Source organism: Neomonachus schauinslandi, chromosome 6, assembly GCF_002201575.2.
Source record: "Neomonachus schauinslandi chromosome 6, ASM220157v2, whole genome shotgun sequence".
Classification (NCBI taxonomy): Eukaryota; Metazoa; Chordata; class Mammalia; order Carnivora; family Phocidae; genus Neomonachus; species Neomonachus schauinslandi.
Window position 1 is genome coordinate 135547279 of NC_058408.1, and position 20350 is coordinate 135567628.

General features: G+C 37.0%; 1 protein-coding gene across 2 annotated transcripts in view; it reads left to right on the plus strand.

Moving 5' to 3' along the window:
* SHOC2 (SHOC2 leucine rich repeat scaffold protein) overlaps positions 1 to 20350 on the plus strand; it is a 92005-nt gene that overhangs the window by 850 nt on the left and 70805 nt on the right. The window lies entirely within an intron of this gene.

Below are 20350 nucleotides of genomic sequence, written 5' to 3' on the forward strand. Positions count from 1 at the left end.
TGGCTGTCGATAGGGGGAGGCCCCGCGCGCCCTGGGGGGCTAGAGCCGGCGGGGCCGGGGCGAGGCCCGAGGGGCTGGGGCCCTGGGAGGCGCCGCCGCCGCCGCCGCTTTCCTGGGTGCTGTCGCAGGGAGGGCTGGGCCCTCGGAGCCGGCTCTCGTGCGGGTCCCGCAGCCGGGCGCCGAGAGTGAGCCGGCCGGCTCTGACAGCGGCCGGGGCCGGGCCTGCGGTGGCGGCGGGCGGGCGGCCGGGGCAGCGCCCGGGCGAGGGCGAGCCCGCGCGAGGGCGCGGGCCGGGGGCGCCGGGCGGACGGCCCTGCTCGGCTCTGCCCCCGGGGGCACCTGGCTCAGGCTGCGGGGCGCCCCGTGGGCGTCCGGGAGGCGTGTAAATCGGCGGGGGCCTTGGCGCAGTGCTAGTGGTGGCGGGGTGGGGTATTTCCTCGCCCGTTCCCCCAAAGCCCACCACTCTCTCCCCTTCTTCTGTCTTTTCGGTGAAGAGTGGCGAGTTGGCTTTGGGTATGTTGCCTGGTGAGGCGAGTTGTAGGCATCCAAGACCGCCCTGTTGGACTTGCTTGGTGGCAGCTTCTTTCCGCGGTAGCTTTTAGGAATAGAGGAAAAGTACTCTATCTCCTCCCCTCCTCCCCTCCTCTTCTGCGCCGCCCCCCCCCCCCCCGGTCTTAACGCTGGAGGCTTCAGGACCAAACGATTTTCCCCCAGCCCCTCAGTATCCATTGTTTTGTACCATCCCCCTCCCCCGCCCCAAGCCTAGGTAGAAGCAGCATGACTTCAAACCCTTAATTGCCCCCTCCCCCCCGTTTTTAGATCAGCAGAGGTTTTGTGTTATTATGTTAGTACGGATTTGCAAACAGGTGGAATGAATACCGATTCGGGAGTTGGAAAAAAGATGCTTTTTTGTGTGTTTTTAAGCTTTCAGTCCTTAGAGTTGGTGATTTGATTTTCTTGTCTGTAGCTTTGTATCTTAATGGGGGTGATGAGAATAAAAGAGGAAGCAGTGTTTTGCAACCTACCCAAAGAAATGTTTTTTAAGTCTCTGGGGATGCTGAAGCAAAATTGGGTTGTAGATGTGTACTGTATAGTATTTGCTTCCATCATAACTACCAACAGTCTGTAGCTTTCACCTGTAAAATTTTGTTCACTTCATGAATGTCAGCTTCTAGTGTCTACTGAGAGGGATTACTGTATCTAAAACTTATTTTTTGTTCTTCAGAATCCTAGGGTATACTTGTGTAACCAAGTATTTTTGTATTTAAATGTAGCATTAACACTGAAAAATTACCTTATTTTAAAGACCTCGGTTTATTAGTGTACTAATTTCTACCCTGGCCCTTCCATGCCATACCTCTTATAACTGTTAATATGTATTTGAAGAAACTTAGCTGTTGGGTACAATTTGTAACATTCTTACATGTATAGTTTGAATTTATCAAGTGTTGAAGACCTTCTATGTGACAGTGACAAGTATTTTTAGAAATTCTATATAGATACAAAACACCATTCTCTACCTATGGAATTTAGATTGAATATGATAAATCTTTTAAAATACTTATTTGGACATAAGGTACACTGAAGCTTTTATTTAATTATGAATATACATTTGAAAAATCTTAGATAAGTAAAGGCTTTAAGGTTTGTAACTTTCAAATGGCTTAAATATAAAGCTAACGTAAAACTATATCCTTGAAATGCCAGTTTTGAGGGGTGGACCTAGCCTATCTGTAGGATTACTACTTTTTCTTAGGGTGTTTGTTTAGTTTTTGAAGAAACAACTACATTTACTCTCAGGTTGGCATTTGCTTATTGATCTCTCATTGTTAATACAGTTTTCAAGTGTTTTGTTAAAAGTTGTTACGGATAAAAGAGTGATATTAAGAGATCTATTAATAGCTTGCAGCTAGATTTTTAAAAAGTTTTTAAACTACCATATTCAGAAAGTTGATCAGAGCTATGTTTTGATAATTGTAGCCAGACTTGTAAAAAAAAACAACTTGTGATTTACAAACCAGTTAGAAGTTTGAAACAAAAGGAACACCAAAATGATAAATTCTAGTGTTATATTGCTGGAATTGTGCTTTTTAAGTATTACTATTTCTTCAGTGACTTGGGACAGGCCTTGTCCCATGTTCAGTGAGACATAAACTAGAATTCTATGTGGAATACTCCCAAAGATGCCTTCTGAATAAGCTGCTGGGGGGTGTGTATGTGTATTTTTTATTTATTTATTTTTTTAAAATAATTTCTACACCCAGCATGGGGCTTGAACTCACAACCCCAAGATCAAGAGTTGCATGCTCTTCTGACTGAGCCAGCTGGGCGCCCCTCTGCTGGTATATTTTTTGACTTGCCTTACCCATGTGGGGGAAAGGTAAATAATATTGAATTTCTTTGTTATCCAGGCAGTCCTATTTGTTTTGAAATGCTGGATTATCAATATCTGTTGTGTGTAATTTAATATTTCTGTAAGACTTGTGTTCTTTAAACAATTTAATTTTTAGATTTTTTCTAGTAAGATATTTAAATATAAAAATAAACTTGTGTTTTTGATTAAAAATAAACCTTAATTTGTGTGTGCAGATATAAGGATGAGTATTTTTTGGAGGTTGAAAGAATATATCTTTAGAATTCAGTTTACTATATTATGTTTCATTTACGTATCATTCATGTATGAAAACAAAATCTATGCTTATAATCAAAACAAACAAGAGCAGCACCCCTCCCCCCCCAACAAAACACTGTAAAACCAAACAGAATGACCCGTAAATCCTTCAGTGAGTTCTGAGGTTTATGTTTTGACCTTGGTGGAAGTGTTCTTGAATTAGTTTATAAAATATCAGTTCAGGGAGGAGAGGAAATTTAGATATAGAATAAACACTTTTCTAATAAGACTAGTAGGGAATTGGTAAATATTTTGTTGTGCATAAATTAGATAGAAATTAGCAGTAATTTAGCAGCAGAGTGATATATTAAGTACTTTCACGTGGTACTTGAGAAATGAGTACTGCAGATATTAAATCGGTTGCTTTTTTGCTTATTGTTAGACTTACACTTCATGCATTTTATATTATGTATTGGCATATTATAATTTAAGGCTAAATCTTGCATAGGCTGAATTATAAAAACGTTGCTATCCCTGTGTTCTGAATTTTGTTTTGTCTGCTAGTATACCACATCAAATTTAGGCCATATAAATCTTTCTGAAAATATTTTCTCTCTGACAATATACTAGTTAAAATTTTGCATTTTCCTAGCTCTGTTTACACTGACTTTTAAAATCTGAAAAATTTTTAAGTCACAAGGTGACCTATGGAATGCTTGAACTTTATATAGAGTGTACTGAAATGTAATTGCAGTCAGTGAAGGTTGAAAGAAACAAGGATAAGTTGGAAAAACTGATTTATGTTCTAAAATATGTAATTGCATTATTTTTTAGGTAAACTAATGCTCATTCCTTGGTACTTCCCCTGGTTCCCATCTTTTTAGTACAGCATCTTTAATTCTGCAAATCAAAATTGTAATATATAAAAAGAATATTCTAATTACAAGGGGCTCTTTAGTTTTTGAGATGTTGGTAACATATGTGCTTTCTGAGAAAGTATGAAATTCCCATTATCAAGATTTAAAAGAACTAATTAGATTTCACACTATATATCTCATTCCAACTTCTCTGAAGATCAGAACTGATTGCAAAAAGTGGTGCATGTTGTAAAAGGTAAGGGTTCTTTTATCAGAAAGAATGAAAATACTGCTTGAAGCTAAAACATTAAAGGAGACCTTAAAAGTGGGTAAAATTGGTCCCTCTGTGAAATGAACCTGAAAGACTTTGATGAAGTATTTTGGCTTGTCTATCTTCTAATGTTTATAGCACTGTGAACACTTAAAATTTAAGCACTTTATTTGCCCTCAAATACTATTTGTAAATTCTACAATTTTAATTAAGTAATTTCACAGTTGATAAAGAGAAATCTTTTTTTCTTTTGGTTTTTCTAATGTCTTGGAGGTAAAGTAGAAATTACTTGTTCTGACAATGATGAGATTAACTCTAAATTCTAGATATTATCAGTTAAATTTGCACTTTCTCAGTTTCCAGTTTTGTGTTGTACAAAACTCCTTCCTGCTTTCAAGACTGTCACAGTTTTGTAAATAGTTGTTAACTTTAAAATTTTGTTCTGTAAATATTTCTTACTATAATTTCATATTCATAATGTCATTGACCTTCTACTAAGTGCCATGTATGTCCCAGACTGAGGATACATAGATAAATATGTTTTCTGCTTTCAGAAAGTTCAGTTTGTTGCCTGAACTGTACAAGTCAGTAGTAAATTATTTTACAGTGTGACAAGTGCTTTGATAGCAGTATATGCTGGAGAACTCAGATGAGTTAAAACATAGATTGCATGTATAACCAGCAGTGCTTGCTGGAGGATAGGACTTGAACTAACTCTTGAGGGATAAGTAGGAAAGAGTGGACAGAAAAAGCATAGAAGTTAGAGATGTTAAGGTCCATTTGGAGAATTGCAGGTGAATAGCAATTTGGATTCTGTGTATGATTTAGTATTTTATTTTTTTTAAGATTTTATTTATTTATTTGACAGAGACACAGCGAGAGCAGGAACACAAGCAGGGGGAGTGGCAGAGGGAGAAGCAGGCTCCCTGGGAGCCCGATATGGGGCTCGATCCCAGGACCCTGGGATCATGACCTGAGCCGAAGGCAGATGCTTAACGACTGAGCCACCCGAGCACCCCTATGATTTAGTATTTTAGTAGGCATTCATGAAAGCATATATTTTTAGAGATTGTTATTTCTTGTGGGCTTTTTTTTTTTTAATTTGAGCCTTGAACTGTGGATCTGCATGAATGTTGGAGATCTTCAAATTATTATTTAAACCTTTTAACTAAGTATATTCTTTGTTAATATTTTAATTAAATATAAGAAGAACGTATCAGCCTGATGCGGAATAATCCCCAGGTTTAGACCTTGGATAATTATGTTTCAAAGACACATTCATATCTTTTTCTCAACATTTATGCATCATGTTAAGAGTAACATTTGTGAACCTCTTTAGAACTCAGTGGTAAGTGTTTACTGTACAAACATTTAAAATTCACTCTTCTCGGGGCACCTGGCTGGTTCATTTGGAAGAGACTGCCACTCTTGATCCTGGGGTCATGAGTTCAGCCCCCTCCTTGGGTGTAGGGATGACTAAAAATAAATTTAAAAAAATAAAATTCACTCTTCTGAGAGCATTAAAAACCACCTCTTTTCATACTTATTTCAAAGTGCCGTTCTTTCCTTTGGGTGTAAGTCAGACTGTATCATCAGCAGTTATATCCTGGTAGAAGTCTCTGTGGCTTGTATGATATATAAGTTCTCTGAACTTGAATATTAAATAATTTTCCATACAGTGTGATTTGATGATAGTCCTTTGAGGCTGTTTTTTTTTGCCATTCCAAACTCTGTTCCCTCAAAAGTGCCATGGTTTCTCTTTTAAAACATTTCTCATACTGCTTTTTGTCCGTTGTTACTTTTGATCCTTCCAGTTATTTTTGTTATAGAAACTTGAGAAATTCCTTTTTAAAATTTTCACTGTTTAGTAACTACATTATACATTTAAAAAAAAAGATTTATTTAATTATCTTGAGAGAGAGAGAAAGGGTGTGCAAGAGCCAGCAGGGGGAGGGGCAGAGGGAGAGAATCTTTCTGAGCAGACTCCCTACTGAGCGAGGAACCTGATGTAGCTTGATCCCACAGCCCATGAGATTGGGACCTGAGATGAAACCAGGAGTCAGATGCTTAACTGACCGAGCCACGCAGGTGCCCCTACATTATAAATTATATATCACCTCATTTATCTCAAGGTTATTTATTAGGAAACTAAAACTTTCTGGTTTCATCTCCTTGGATAGATGCAAGTCCCTGCATTCTCACCTGGCTAACCCAATCACCCTTCTGGCCTCTCTATCATATCCTTTGGGAGGCCTTCCTTGATCCTTAGAGTCCCCTGTTCTGAGGTTCTTTGGCACCTGCACTTACTCTCTTTTAACATTTTCGTAATGATGTTTTTAATGTCTGTCTTTTTGCTGGACTGTAAGTTTCATGATAGCATCAAGTATGTCTGTCTTCTTTACTACCATTTCTCCAGTATATAATGTCTAAACTTTGTAGGCTCCTAATAAAAAAATTAATAAAATTAACAGTCTTGAGCCCCAAAACAAACAGACCACTAAAAAGGACAAAGAGATGTCCTAGTGCTTTTGGTCCTAAACGTATTTTCTGCTTTTAGACCCCCTCAGGCCTTAATTGAAGGCTTTTTTTCCCCCTCATAATGTACAATTTAAAAAAGTTTAGTAACCAAATGTAAAAAGGACTGGGATATCTCCTAGAGGTCATAAGAGAGTTGAAAATGAGAGCAGGGGAAAAACACTTAAAAATCAGGTACAAAACTTTTTAAAAATGGCAGTTTAAGGCAACTTAATGTGATAAACAATCTTTCAAGGCACCATTTGCTTTATATATAGTACAATATAACTAATGCTGATAGAAGATCATGAAGAAGAGATTAATTGCTGTTAGTAAATTTTGTTAAAGATTACACAGGACCATGTGTTGTATTTGGGAGGGGTTTTTATCTAAAATGCAATTAAAAAATTACAATGTCAAGCTTTTGTTATTGGAAAGATATGCTTAATGAGGTGAGACATAGTAGGCACCATAAGTATTGAGTAAAATTAAGTTGAAGCAAATAATTCTCTGCAAGTACTGAATCACTGCAGTGTAAGTACTTTACAATTTGTAGAAGTAGATTTTATACCTACCATGTTTCTTTCCTTACTTAGCTATGAAATATGTAAAATTGAGTAACATGTTTTTCTTCATTAGTTTTGAATAAAAACATACCTGTTGCAATGATACGACAAAATGACATAAGTATTTCTGTAACTTTTATTCTGTTAAAAAGAGTAAGCTTTATTGTTTTTGGTATTTGTTGGTAACCTAGACTGGAAAAATTAGGTTGGGGGTTGTAATTACTTCTTTGTTAGGAGCATGTGGAGTCTAACAGATTGGGTGACCTGAAAGAGATTATATTTAATTCCAGTTTTGTTTATATATCTTTTGGGGTAAAGAATTCAAAATTTCACCTAAGGGCTTTAGTTCTTATTCAGATAAACTGCACTTTATCTTAATATTGTAATCTATTGAATTCTATGATTCTGTAAGTATGGGTAGAAAAGCTGGTTATTTCTTGTTGCTAAAACAAATACTGGTTTATCTACCATGTGTTAATTAGCATTTTAAGCTCATAGAAATAGGATACTTATATACTAGGCAGCTTAAAATAGTAAGGTTTTATGATTTAATCTTGAAGACATTTATTTCTGTACTTTGGAAGTAGTGATTTGAAATTCTTAATACTAGAAATATGGCCTAGTTTCAGAACACCCACTAAGCAACTGTGGGAACTCAGCATGCTAAATGGCTTGTAGTGCTGCAGTATTTTTTAATTTTCCCCACCCCCTGTTATATAATAGCTTATAGTAGTACACACAGAACATGAGTATTTGGGACAAGAACAAAGTGTATTGAAGTCTCCAAAACATGTGAGACTGTCAGGCTTTGTGTTGAGTACTAAGAAGCTAAAAAGATGATCAAATATGATGATTAGTGAGTAAATGACACACGTCAGGTGGTGAAGCTTTCGGTTGCAAATAAGGCAAGAAAAGCAAGAATTGTTTTTGGGCTTGAGGAGAATGACTTTAAAAAAAAGTTACTATTTTTGAGACAAAGTTTTTAAAAGTTAATTAAAATTTCTATTTAAGAAGTTTGATAGCTCTGATTTAAGCATTTTCATGATGCTTGTGTACAGGACTTAAAAATTTCATTGGAAATAATTCTAAACATTTCCCCCAGAATCTTGTGCAATGGAAACATTACAGCATTATGTCAGCCTATGAGAACCAGATACTGAAACTGACTGGCTATTAACTATGAAGAATGAAATCTACTAGTTCATATTCATTGTTCAGGAAAGTATGGTTGTAAAGGCATTTGATAAAACATAGCTTTGCCATCTTATTTTGTTAAAGGGACTGAGTTGATCTGCATGAATTTTAAAAGCATGCAGATGGATATTAGACTTAAATGTTTCAATTTAAAGATTTTTATGATACAGAAAAGGAAAGACTTAATAAATTTGCTTTAAAAGTCGGCTATGTAATTCTTGTTGAGTTAGCTCTATGAGTAGTGCCTTAATGCATAACTAGTTGTATACAAAAATAAAAAGAATTGAGGCGCCTGGGTGGCACAGTGGGTTAAGCAGCTGCCTTTGGCTTAGGTCATGATCCCAGGGTCCTGGGATCCAGCCCGGAATTGGGCTCCTTCCTCAGCGGGGAGCCTGCTTCTCCCCTGCCTGCCGCTCCCCCTGCTTGTGCTTGCTCGCTCGCTCTCTCTCTCTGTCAAGTAAATAAAATCTTTAAAGAAAAATAATTTACCTAGCCTTTTCTCTACCGGAATTCAATTATACCTGACATTTCCGTGTGTGCATTTAATGATAATTGATAAAATAATAATCCTGTGGCAAGATCTCGAAGATTTTTGTTTCATCAAAGAAACGTGAAATTAATAAAATTGAAGTTTTGCTATATTTTATTATATTCAGATTCTTTAAAAATTGATAATCTACAAGTGGTAGATTCATGTGCTAAAAATAGTTTGTTAATTAGTTCATCTTTTTCCTGACTATATCATTATCCAGTTTTTGTAACTAACAATGTGATAATATTTGCATTGCTTCTGAGAGTAAAATTAAGTATTGCCAAAAGTTTTTTTCTTTCTGGCATGATTTAAATATCCTATCACTTGCTACCTGCAGAATACTAAATGATTTACATCTTTGTGGTATAAGAATTTTTTATGTCGGGGCGCCTGGGTGGCTCAGTCGTTGAGTGTCTGCCTTCGGTTCGGGTCATGATCCTGGGGTTCTGTGATTGAGCCCTGCATCGGGCTCCCTGCTCCACGGGAAGCCTGCTTCTCCCTCTCCCGCTCCCCCTGCTTGTGTTCCCTCTCTCGCTGTGTCTCTCTCTGTCAAATAAGTGAAATCTTAAAAAAAAAAAAAAAAAAAATTTTTTTATGTCAAAATTTCTGTAAACTATGTGAGAACCATTTTGGGATTATAGTCACAAGATAGTACATACTAGTTGGGAACTGGTTGGATTTAATGTGTTAACCTAAAAAATAATGTTCTTTTATGTCTCTTCAAAAATGTAAGCAAGGGCTGCCTTTCAGTATTTTGAGTAGCTTCTGATGGGAGAAAGTCCTTATTAACTTTAAGTTGGGCCTGGCTGCTCACTATATTTCTTTTTATCTTGTTTGGGGAGTATTTTTTTTTTTTTAAAGATTTTATTTATTTATTTGAGAGAGAATGAGATAGAGCATGAGAGGGGGGAGGGTCAGAGGGAGAAGCAGACTCCCTGCTGAGCAGGGAGCCCGATGTGGGACTCGATCCCGGGACTCCAGGATCATGACCTGAGCCGAAGGCAGTCGCTTAACCAACTGAGCCACCCAGGCGCCCCGTTTGGGGAGTATTTTTATTTTGGGATATTTAAAAAAAAATACAGAGAAAATGACATTATACCCCTAAAGCCCAAAATGCATTCTGTAAATCCTATTTTAACTGACAGGGTAAGTAGATAAAATAGTTGAGCATACGGTCTTCATCTAAATAGTCTCAAAAATGGACTGTATAAATGTGAGAAAGGATATTTGCTCTCTTTTTTTTAATATTTTATTTATTTGACAGAGAGAGAGCACAAGCAGGGGGAGCAGCAGGGGCAAAGGGAGAGGGAGAAGCAGGCTCCTCGCCGAGCAGGGAGCCTGATGCAGGGCTTGATTCCAGTACCCCGGGATCATGACCTGAGCTGAAGGCAGCCGCGTAACTGACTGAGCCACCCAGGCGCCCCTACTCTATTTTTTTTTTTAAAGTAGGCTCCACACCCAACATGGGGCTTGAACTCACAACCCTGAGATCGAGTCAAATGCTCTATCAATTGAGCCAACCAGGTGCAAATATGCTCTGTAATAATGGCAACTTGCCAAATGCTGATTCTTAAATTTAAGATACCTACCTTGAGACCACACATCTTCTAATCTTGCTATGTATAATACATTTATTTTTGTTTACATTTTTTCTGACGGTTTCTGATAATTTATAGAGTGAGTAATGGAAAGGATTTATAATCAGATAAGACCTAGTGAAGGAGTGTGAGTTTATACATATAAAAATGAAGCAGAGAAAGTTAATGTTTAGCTTTAAAATGCTGAAAATCATTTGTTTTTTAAATTGAAAATACTTTATTGAATACTGTAGTCATCTTAGTGCATATAAACTAAGATAGCAATTACATTTTCTCTTTTTCCTTTACACTGATAATTAGGTAATCAACTTTTTTCTTTATTGCCCATTTGCACATGGTAAATGAAAAGTAACCTATATTTGGAGAATACTTGAGTTGTGTGTGACATGTTTTGAGTTCCTTGGCAAAAAAGGCAGTTAAAGCAAACATTCACAGGTCAGTCTTTTTAGGAGAGTTGTTTGGGTGGCATAAGAGCTTTTAAGAGAATGTTTGGCCAAGGTATTTGATGTTTACTATTGTCTCTTAGGTCCATTGAGACATTTAAATCCCTCCTACCCCACCCCTGGCTTTTATTTTGAGGCTTTGCTGTAGAATCTTGCAATTTTTATATGTGGTGAGTTGAAGTGTTGTCCAGGAGAGCTGTAATCCCAATTATGGCTTATATTGTGGGTTGGGTAAACAGGAATTTGCAGTTCTTTGCTCAAAACTTTGCCCAGAATCAAAATTTCATAATCTTAGGCTTTTCCATAAGAAGAAATGTAGATTTCTTTAAAAACTCTTACGTATTCACTACTATGTAAAATAAATTAGTCCTATCTCTCCCTGCCGGTCCAAACAATTCATCTTACCTCCTCACCAAAGCGGAAAAAAGTTAAATGAATGAATTTGAAGGTGCTATAATTCTATACTCTTGACATAATTCTTATTAGCATGGGTAGTATAGAGCATTTTATTTTTTCAGTTATTTCTTTACCCTCCATGAAAACTACCCTTATCTCAGGTTCATTCACGCTATTTAAGAATGTATTTTTTTCCATTTTTGTATGAATAATAACATTCCTTTGGGCATGTTAATTTGGGGTGCTTTTTTGATCTTTGGTCTTCCAGTTTTCAAGATTCCTTTTTAACTCTTTAACTACAAAAAAATGGATATATGATTTGGAGGGGAGAATAGTTTATTTTTGTCCTTTAAACTTTTCAAAAATAAGGAGTGTTTGAGATACTTATAAACAAAGGAAAATACAATTGAAATCTTGTCATTTTTAGGTGTTTATATCAAAATCGGAGTGACTTAGAGTTAATTTTAAGTAGAATTTAGGGAAACTAAGCATGGGACGAGGGTTTTGTCTATTGTTCGACTGTCTTCATTCAACAAGTGCTTACTGAGCACTTACTGTGTACTTAATAAAAAGTTCGTAATACCTTTGAAGTTGTAGAGTAAAAATTGCTTTTTTGTGTAAGGTGCCTGCTGCCTAGTAGGGTAGATAAAACCAAGGGAATAGATACTTATTATTTCAGTAAATATAACTGCTATGTATACCAGGTATTGTTTCTAAGTACTAGAATGCTACTGTGAAAAAGGCAAAAGTGTCCCTATTTTCCCATTACTTTAAATGAGGGAGTCAAGATAGCTAACCTGGCGCTTATACAGTGTGATAAATATTGTGATGGGGCAATTTTAAGTGGGAGCGAGCTTAGGAGGGTGTATTCAGAAAGGCTTTTGAGTGATCACAGGAGTCTTCCCAACCTCTAAGCTGAGATCTGAAGAATACATGAGAGTTAGCTCAGTGAAGAACTCAACCTGTGTTTCTGACAGGAGGAAATAACTTGCGTAGAGTCTTGGCAACAGGAGATAGCAGGACCTGATAGAGGATCTGAAAGAAGTTCATGTGACCTGAATGCAAGGTGGGAAATACTGGAGTTGTAGCAGAAGTAAGTGGGGGGGACGCCTGGGTGGCTCCGTCGGTTGTCTGCCTTCAGTTCAGGTCATGATCCCAGTGTCCTGGGATCAAGTCCCGCATCAGGCTCCTTGCTCAGTGGGGAGCCTGCTTCTCCCTCTGCCTCTGCTGCTCCCCCAGCTTGTACCCACACTGTCAAATAAATAAAATCTTTAAAAAGAAAAAAAAGTAAGTGGGGGCCAGGTCTTGAAAGGCTTGGTAAGAATTGGATTTTATCCTGAGGGCTAGGTTTGTGGGGGACCACCCACTCTCTCCCAAGTGTTTTAAATTGGACAGTAACCTGATTAGATTTGAGTATTTGAAAGATTACTGTAATTACAGTAGTGATTAGGTTAGGAAAAGGATGGCGGGGTTGATGTGGTGAGACCAGTTACAAAGCTGTTAGAGAATTTAGTATACCCTGGAGCAGGGTAGTGGCAGTGAGAATAAAGAAAAGTTGAAGAGTCAGGAGAACTTTTAGAAGGATGGATAGATAGGAGTTGGTGATTGTTAGGATATGAGAATTGGAGAGAGAAGAGTCAGGGTGACTGCAGGATTCTGGACCCGCTCCCACCCTTTTTAGTTGATTTCTCCTAAGATGTTATCTCTTTAAGGAGCCTAATTTCTCCAACCTCCAAGACTGGTTTAAGTTCCTTCTCTTTGTGCTTCAGCAGCTCTTACCACACTATGTTCTTGCCTTTTCCACTTGTTTATAAGCTTACAGGCAAGTACTGTGCCTTATTATTGCATACTTTGCACCTTGCACAGTGCATAACACTTAGTATGTATTAAATAAAATACCTGAATGAAAATATAGTTTTTTTGGGTATGGAGCCCAACATGGGGCTTGAACTTGGGACCCTGAGGTCAAGACCTGAGCTGAGATCAAGAGTTGGACCCTTAACTGAGCCACTGAAAATACAGTGTTTATATTTACAGCTGGAGAAAAACTGTTTTTCTGAAGTGTCAGTATCCAGAAACTTAGTTTATAACTTCAATGTGAATCAGACCAGTCCATGCACTTTTGAGTATCTTTTGTAAAGATGTTATAATTCACATCTGAAGCGCTGGATATATTCTTCGTGGGCTGTCATGAACTAATGCATATGGGCTTTGATTATTACGTTGACCTCCTCTTGTATTACACATTCAGGTTTTCTTTAAAAATAAATTTTTAATTCGCTTTATCCTTTGTCCGTTTAAAAGTCAACATAACCAAACTATCACTGTTAGAATTTTTTGTTTCAAATGAAAATAGCTTTTTTTCCCTCCCTGATTATAAAAGGAATCAATACTTACTTTATACATTTAAAAAAATAATAGAGATAAAGAAAAGTGACAAAACATCCTAATACTTACCAAGGATAAATAAATTGCTATCATTTGATGAGTGTTGTAGACTTTTCAGATTTTATATATATTTATGAATGCTATGATTAAGTTAAAAGTCATCCACAGAGAGGAAATATATATGACATAAATATGTAAGAAAAGGTAGTAGTATCCTTCATATGAAGAATCCTGATAATTAGTATATAACCAAATAACTCATAGAAATGGGGTCTTAGATTCCTATGGGCAGGTAACATAAATGAGTGACCACAGTAAGGTTGAGTTGTGGGGCACAGCTTCTATTCAGTACCAGTTGTTTCTTGTATTAAGAAATGTTGACCCAGTGGTGCTCCAATTTTTTTTTTTTTTAATTTTTAATGAGAAGTAAAGGTCTGGATTGTAGTGAAGTTTACAATTATTAAATATTGGCAAATGAAAAAACTATGTTTGTTAAATGTAGTAGCCATGGTCTGTGTTTTGTTACTACTACTTAGAGTGGAAGAATGGAAAGATTTGGGGGCACCTGGGTGGCCCATTCGGTTGAGTGTCTGCTTTCTGCTGGGGTCGTGATCTCGGAGTGCCTGGATCGAGTCCCGCATGTAGCTCCCTGCTTAGCAGGGAATCTGCTTCTCCCTTTCCCTTTACTTCTCCCCTGCTTATGTTAGCTCACTCTCTCTCTCAAATAAATAAAAATCTTAAAAAAAAAAAAATTGTTTGCCCTCACTAACCAAGGAAATGTAGATTAAAATATATCATTTTTCATATATCAGGTTGATGGAAATGAAAAAGATTGAAAATAATGGCAAGATTGGGAGAGTATAAATTGATGCAGTCTCTTTCAAAGAGACCAATTGGAATTACCTATAAATATTAAAATGCATATTAGTTTTGACCAAATACTTTTTTTTTTTTTAAGATTTTATTTATTTATTGAGAGACAGAGAATGAGAGACAGAGAGCATGAGAGGGAGGAAGGTCAGAGGGAGAAGCAGACTCCCTGCCGAGCAGGGAGCCCGATGCGGGACTCGATCCTGGGACTCCAGGAACATAACCTGAGCCGAAGGCAGTCGCTTAACCAACTGAGCCACCCAGGCGCCCTTGACCAAATACTTTTGCTTTCAGGAATCTGCCTTACAGAAATATTAGTTCCTATATGTGAAGATTTATGCTCAACAAACACTATTTATTGGCCAAAAAAATTATATATATATATATATATATATATACATATATATATATTTTTTAATTTAAAGTAAATGAAGGGGGGTGCCTGAGTGGCTCCGTTGGTTAAGTGACCCACTCTTGACTGGCTCAGGTCATGGTATCAGGGTTCTGGGATTGAGCCCTGTGTATGGGATTGAGCCCTGTGTTGGGCTCCACGTTCAGTATGGAGTCTTACTGGATTCTCTCTGCCCCTCTGCCCCTCCACCCTCCAGTGCGTGCACACACGCACACGCTCTCTCTCAAATAAAATCTTAAAAAAAAAAAAAAAGTAAGTGAAAAAAGGCAAATAGAAACAAAATGTCAGTTGGTATGAGAATGGTTAGGTAAATTATGGTATAGTTACAGCACAAGTCATAGCAATGAAAAGAAATGAAGTATATCTGCATTCTTGTATGGAAAGAGTCCATAATTTACTGTTTACCATTTAATGCAAAGTGGACAATTTATACATAAATTATACATTATATACATTATATATACATTATATACATTATATGCATAAATTATACATATATAATACAATATATGTATGCTATTATTTTAAATTTCTGTATGATATTCTATTGGTTTTTTTTTTTTTTATTTTATTATGTTAGTCACCATACAATACATCATTGGTTTTTGATGTGGTGATCCACGATCCATTGTTTTCGTATGATATTCTATTGTGTGGCACTATAATTTATTGAGACTATTGATGTACATGTAGATTATTTCCAGTGTTGTGCTATGTATATGCACATTGCTGTGAACCCTTTTTTTGCAAATGTCTTTGTAGTGTTGTCTCCAAAGATAAATTTTTTATTTTATATTGTAACATAACACATCTGAACTCTTGTAGATGCTTTAGGGAAATACATTTGTCTCTGAGAGTATAATTTATGACCTCTGATCTGAGTAAATGTACCTTAGGCAGAGTAGTCGGGGAACTAACCAGAAAAGTAGCACTGTGTTCAGTGAACTTAAATTCTTTATAGAGTTTTTAAATTTAAGTAGTAATTTTTATCTAGTCATTACATGCTTATGGTACAAAATCTAAAAGATACAGAAGTGTAAAGCAAATCTTTCACTCTGCAACCTCTTCTGCTTAGTTTCCCTTACTGGGAAACCACTACCAGTTTTGTGTGTACTTCCACAGATATTTTATACATATATAGGTATAGATTTTTTTTTCATAAATGGTAGCTTATGATGCTGTTCTGCAGCTAGATTTTTCTCTCTTAACTATAAGAAATCTAATACTTAAACAGTCCTCTGTATGTTGTAGGTCCTGTACTAACACGTTTTTTGGTATTCATTGTTAATCTTTATCACAGCCTTGTGAGGCAGGTAATATTATTACCCCTTCATACAGAGAAGGAAACTGAGGCACAGAAACTTGAACATGTTAGTAAGTTGGGAAGCTGGAGGGTTTGGTTCTCCCAAGAGTGGCAGAGCCTTTCTTTACCAGTAGTAGCTAGTATGCTTTGCTGTCTCACTTGTTTCATACTGGTACTTGGTTGTTGCAGCATTTTTATTTAGTAATTATGTAGTATATTAGTGAATAAACTTAATTTATCTAACCATAACAGAGGGCCCTTGTTGATGGACATTTAGATTGTTTCAATATATTGCTGTTACAAATAGTGCTACAGTGAGTATCTTTGTGTGGATGTAATGCCTGTGTTACTTGAGTCTGCCTGTGCTTCATTTTCATCCTTTCAAATTGGGGCAGGGGGAGTATGGATCTTTTATTCGTAAGGTTATGTTTTGTTTTATGATCTAACCTGAGACTTTTAATGAGTGTGTTTAGCTTGCCTATATTTATTACAGCATTATTATTACAGTTCATTTCCTCATCTTTTAAGAACTAAATCAAGGTGTAACAGTTGAAGTATATGTAAGGGTGTAAAGCAGCATAAAGCAGTGCGGTATAAAGGTGTAAGCATAACTCAGTCCATTTCCTCTCCATTGTTGGGGATTGTAACAGTTACATTATACTCTGTAGCCATAAATTTTTCTTTCTTTTTTTCCCCCCAGTCTAAGGCCAATAATTAAATGGACTCTGTGCTCAAAACTTGTCCTTTTTTTCATGGTTTTTCTTTTTATCCTTTGGATAGTTGAATTTTGTCAATTAGTATTTTCTTCAAGAGCAGTTCATAGGAAGGGTATTCCTTGAGTTCTTTCATATTCAGTGCTATTTAACTATTACTTTTATGCTGAACTGTATTGTTAGACTGGATATATATTCTCGAGTCATACTTTTTTCCCCTTGAAGTTCTTATAGGTATTGCTGTACTGTTTTTAGCATTGAGTCCTTCCTTCTCTCCATTTTTTTGGGTAGTAATGATGTTGCCTAGGTTCTCAAAGAATTCTATTATTTATTTATGTATTTATTTTTAAGTAATCTCTACGCCCATTGTTGGGCTTGAGTCCACAACCCTGAGATCAAGAGTCACATGTCCTAAAAAAAAAAAAAAAAGGCGCATGCTCTATGGACCAAGCCAGCCTGGTGCCTCACAAAAATTCGCTTTGAAGTACAATAATTTTTTGCTTAGGAAAAGATGTACCCTTTTTCTTGTTCAGTTCTGACTCTCCTGTGTCAATAATGTCAGATGAAGTCTGTGAAACCTTCACGTGCGCCAAACAAGGGGTTGTTGGGCTTACCCTTCTGGCTGTGCCATGTACACTTTAGAGAACTGAGCTGTGATACTTTTGAGATGTGAAGCTGCAAACCTCTCTCTTGCTTGAGATCTGCCAGCATCCCTCTCTACCTTCACTGCATATGGCAGCCTTTCTCATATATGTGGTTAGGGATGTCTCTTGCTTAGGGATGCAGATGTAGATTTTGCTTCTGTTTCTCATTGTTCTAGTTGTTTTGAGATTTTTTTTCAAGAGGAGAAGGTGGCTACACCATCTGTACATTGCCATTTTCACCAGAAATTGTAAAGGCTGTAGGCCCAGTTTTATCAGAATTAAGATCATTTATAAGTATAAGGAATAAAATGTATGCTGATGTAGTTTTCTGAAAGCCAAAACCAGTTCATTTATAGAAGTTCTTTTCGATCAAATATTTTAATTAAAAAAATCACGGGGCTCCTGAGTGGCTGAGTCCATTAAGTGTCTGCCTTCAGCTCAGGTCATGATCCCACAGGCCTGGGATCAAGCCCCATGTTGGGGCTCTCTGCTCAGTGGGGAGCCTGCTTCTCCTTCTCCCTCTGCCTCCCCCTCCCCCTGCTTGTACTCTCTCTGTCTCAGTCAAATAAATAAAATCTTTTAAAAAAATCACAATGTAACATTCAAGTTTGATTATATCACTTAATTTGTATTTATGAAGCCTTGTACATTACAAAGCATCAAGAATGAAACTAAAAACTAATGCCTCTAATTAGAGTGTTCATTAGTTCTTTAATTTTAGGTGTTCTTTTTTCAGTTGGATTTGAAAATCAACTTTTTTTTAAAGTAAGCTGTACACCCAGTGTGAAGCTTGAACTTATGGCCCTCAAATCAAGAGTTGCATGCTCTACCAACTGAGCCAGCCAGGCACCCTTAAAAATTGAACTTTTTTTATATATACATGGTAGAGTTTTATTTATTTATTTATTTTTAAAAAAGATTTTATTTATTTATTTGACAGAGACACAGCGAGAGAGGGAATACAAGCAGGGGGAGCCCGATGTGGGGCTCGATCCCAGGACCCTGGGACCATGACCTGAGCCGAAGGCAGACGCTTAACGACTGAACCACCCAGGCACCCCCGTAGATTTTTAAAAAAATTTTAAGTCTTGGGCGCCTGGGTGGCTCAGATGGTTAAGCGTCTGCCTTCGGCTCAGGTCATGGTCCCAGGGTCCTGGGATCGAGTCCCACATCGGGCTCCCTGCTTCTTGGGAGCCTGCTTCTCCCTCTGCCTCTCTCTCTCTCTCTGTCTCTCATGAATAAATAAATCTTTAAAAAAAAAAAAATTAAGTCTTTTGGTGTAATACGTTTTAGCGCTGGAATAATCTGGTATTCTGAATGGCATCTTGTTTTTTTAAGAGAAATGTCTATTTTTTTAGTGGCTCTATTAAAAGAAATATGTTCAAAAAAATCTTGGTAGCTGGGGACAAGCTTGCTTCTTTTCTGATTTGAACATAATCTTGTATTAATTTGACCTAGTTCTGTTTTACCTATCCTTTGTCCATTAGCAAGAGCAGGGTGACTGCTCAGAGAAATGAATTATTTTTTCCATCCCATTCCTTCTGTGTGATGGAATATATTACTTTGTTAGCCTCAAATACAAATACATTCCAATAGCCTCACAAAATTTTAATGCCTGCTGGATTATTGGAATAGATTTCAGTGTTAAGTCTTTGTTATTCCAGTTATTTTTTTAATAAATTTTGTTTTTTTTTAAGATTTTATTTATTAGAGAATGAAAGACCAAGCAAGGGAGCACAAGCAGGGGGAGCGGCAGAGAGAGAGAGGGAGAAGCAGGCTTCCCGCTGAGCAGGGAGCCCAATGTGGGACTCAGTCCCAGGACCCTGGGATCACGACCTGAGCCGAAGGCAGACGCTTAACCGACTGAGCCATCCAGGAGCCCCTGTTACTCCAATTATTGATTACTCCAATGTTGTTTTAAAATTTCAAATTAACTAAAGTTTTGTAAAATTCTATCAGTGTTCTAATTTCTCTCATGCTGACCTATACTTATTACTAAATATTTGCACTTAGGGCACTTGAAACTCTATGAGATTTTATAGATATTCCTTAGAAAAGGTTTTTTGATCCAAATGTATTGGGAAATCTTGTATATTCTATTCTCCATCACAGAGTTCATTATTATATCAGAAAAGGATAATTTCTGCTATAAAGACACAATATAGTTATGTTTGAAAAACATCTCATCCTAACTATAAACCTGTTTAACCATGGAAGTAGATGTTGTAGAAATAAAATGCTAAGAATGTATTACAGAACATTTTCAGGTAAACATGTTAGGGTATTCCAAAATATCTGTTTAAATATGGATAAATGGTAACTACTGTCCCAGTTTGTGAACATACCAAACACAATTATGTTAGTATCTTTACTATAATTCTAAGGGTTTGTTTTTTGACCTGGACGTTTTGTTAGAATTGTTCTTCCAGTCTGAAAGTACTTCTCGAGTACCTACTATGTGTTGAAGACCCAATATTGGTCCTTAGAACTACCTTCTGCTAAGACTTAGCAGTAGGAGTTTTAGAGCCTTAAGGCACCTATGAGATCATGTAGCCCCTTAAACTCATTTTTCAGGTAAAAATTTGAGGCCTTTGCGCCACCTGGGTGGCTCAGTTGAATGTCTGACTCTTGGTTTTGTCTCAGGTCATGATCTCGGGGTCATGGGATTGACCCCTACATCGGGCTTCACCCTCGGCCAGAGTCTGTTTGACCTTCTCCCTCTGCTCCCCCCTCAACCCTCTCTCTCTCTTAAATAAATAAAATCTTTTTAAAAATCTTTAAGAAAAAGAGTTAATAAAAAATAAAAAAAACTGAGGCCTTTAAGTATAGTTATGCTCAGAGGGTCACATTGCAGTTTGTCAAGGAATTTGGAATCCAAACTGTACAGCTCCAGATCTTTTGGTCTTTTTTTTACTGCATTTTCTTTTCAGTATATTACTTTTAATCACATTCCTTTTGAGATAGAAATTAGGAAGGAGATAGATCCATTTAACATGAAAATTTAGGGTAGAGTTTGAGTTAAGTTATAAAGTGGGTCA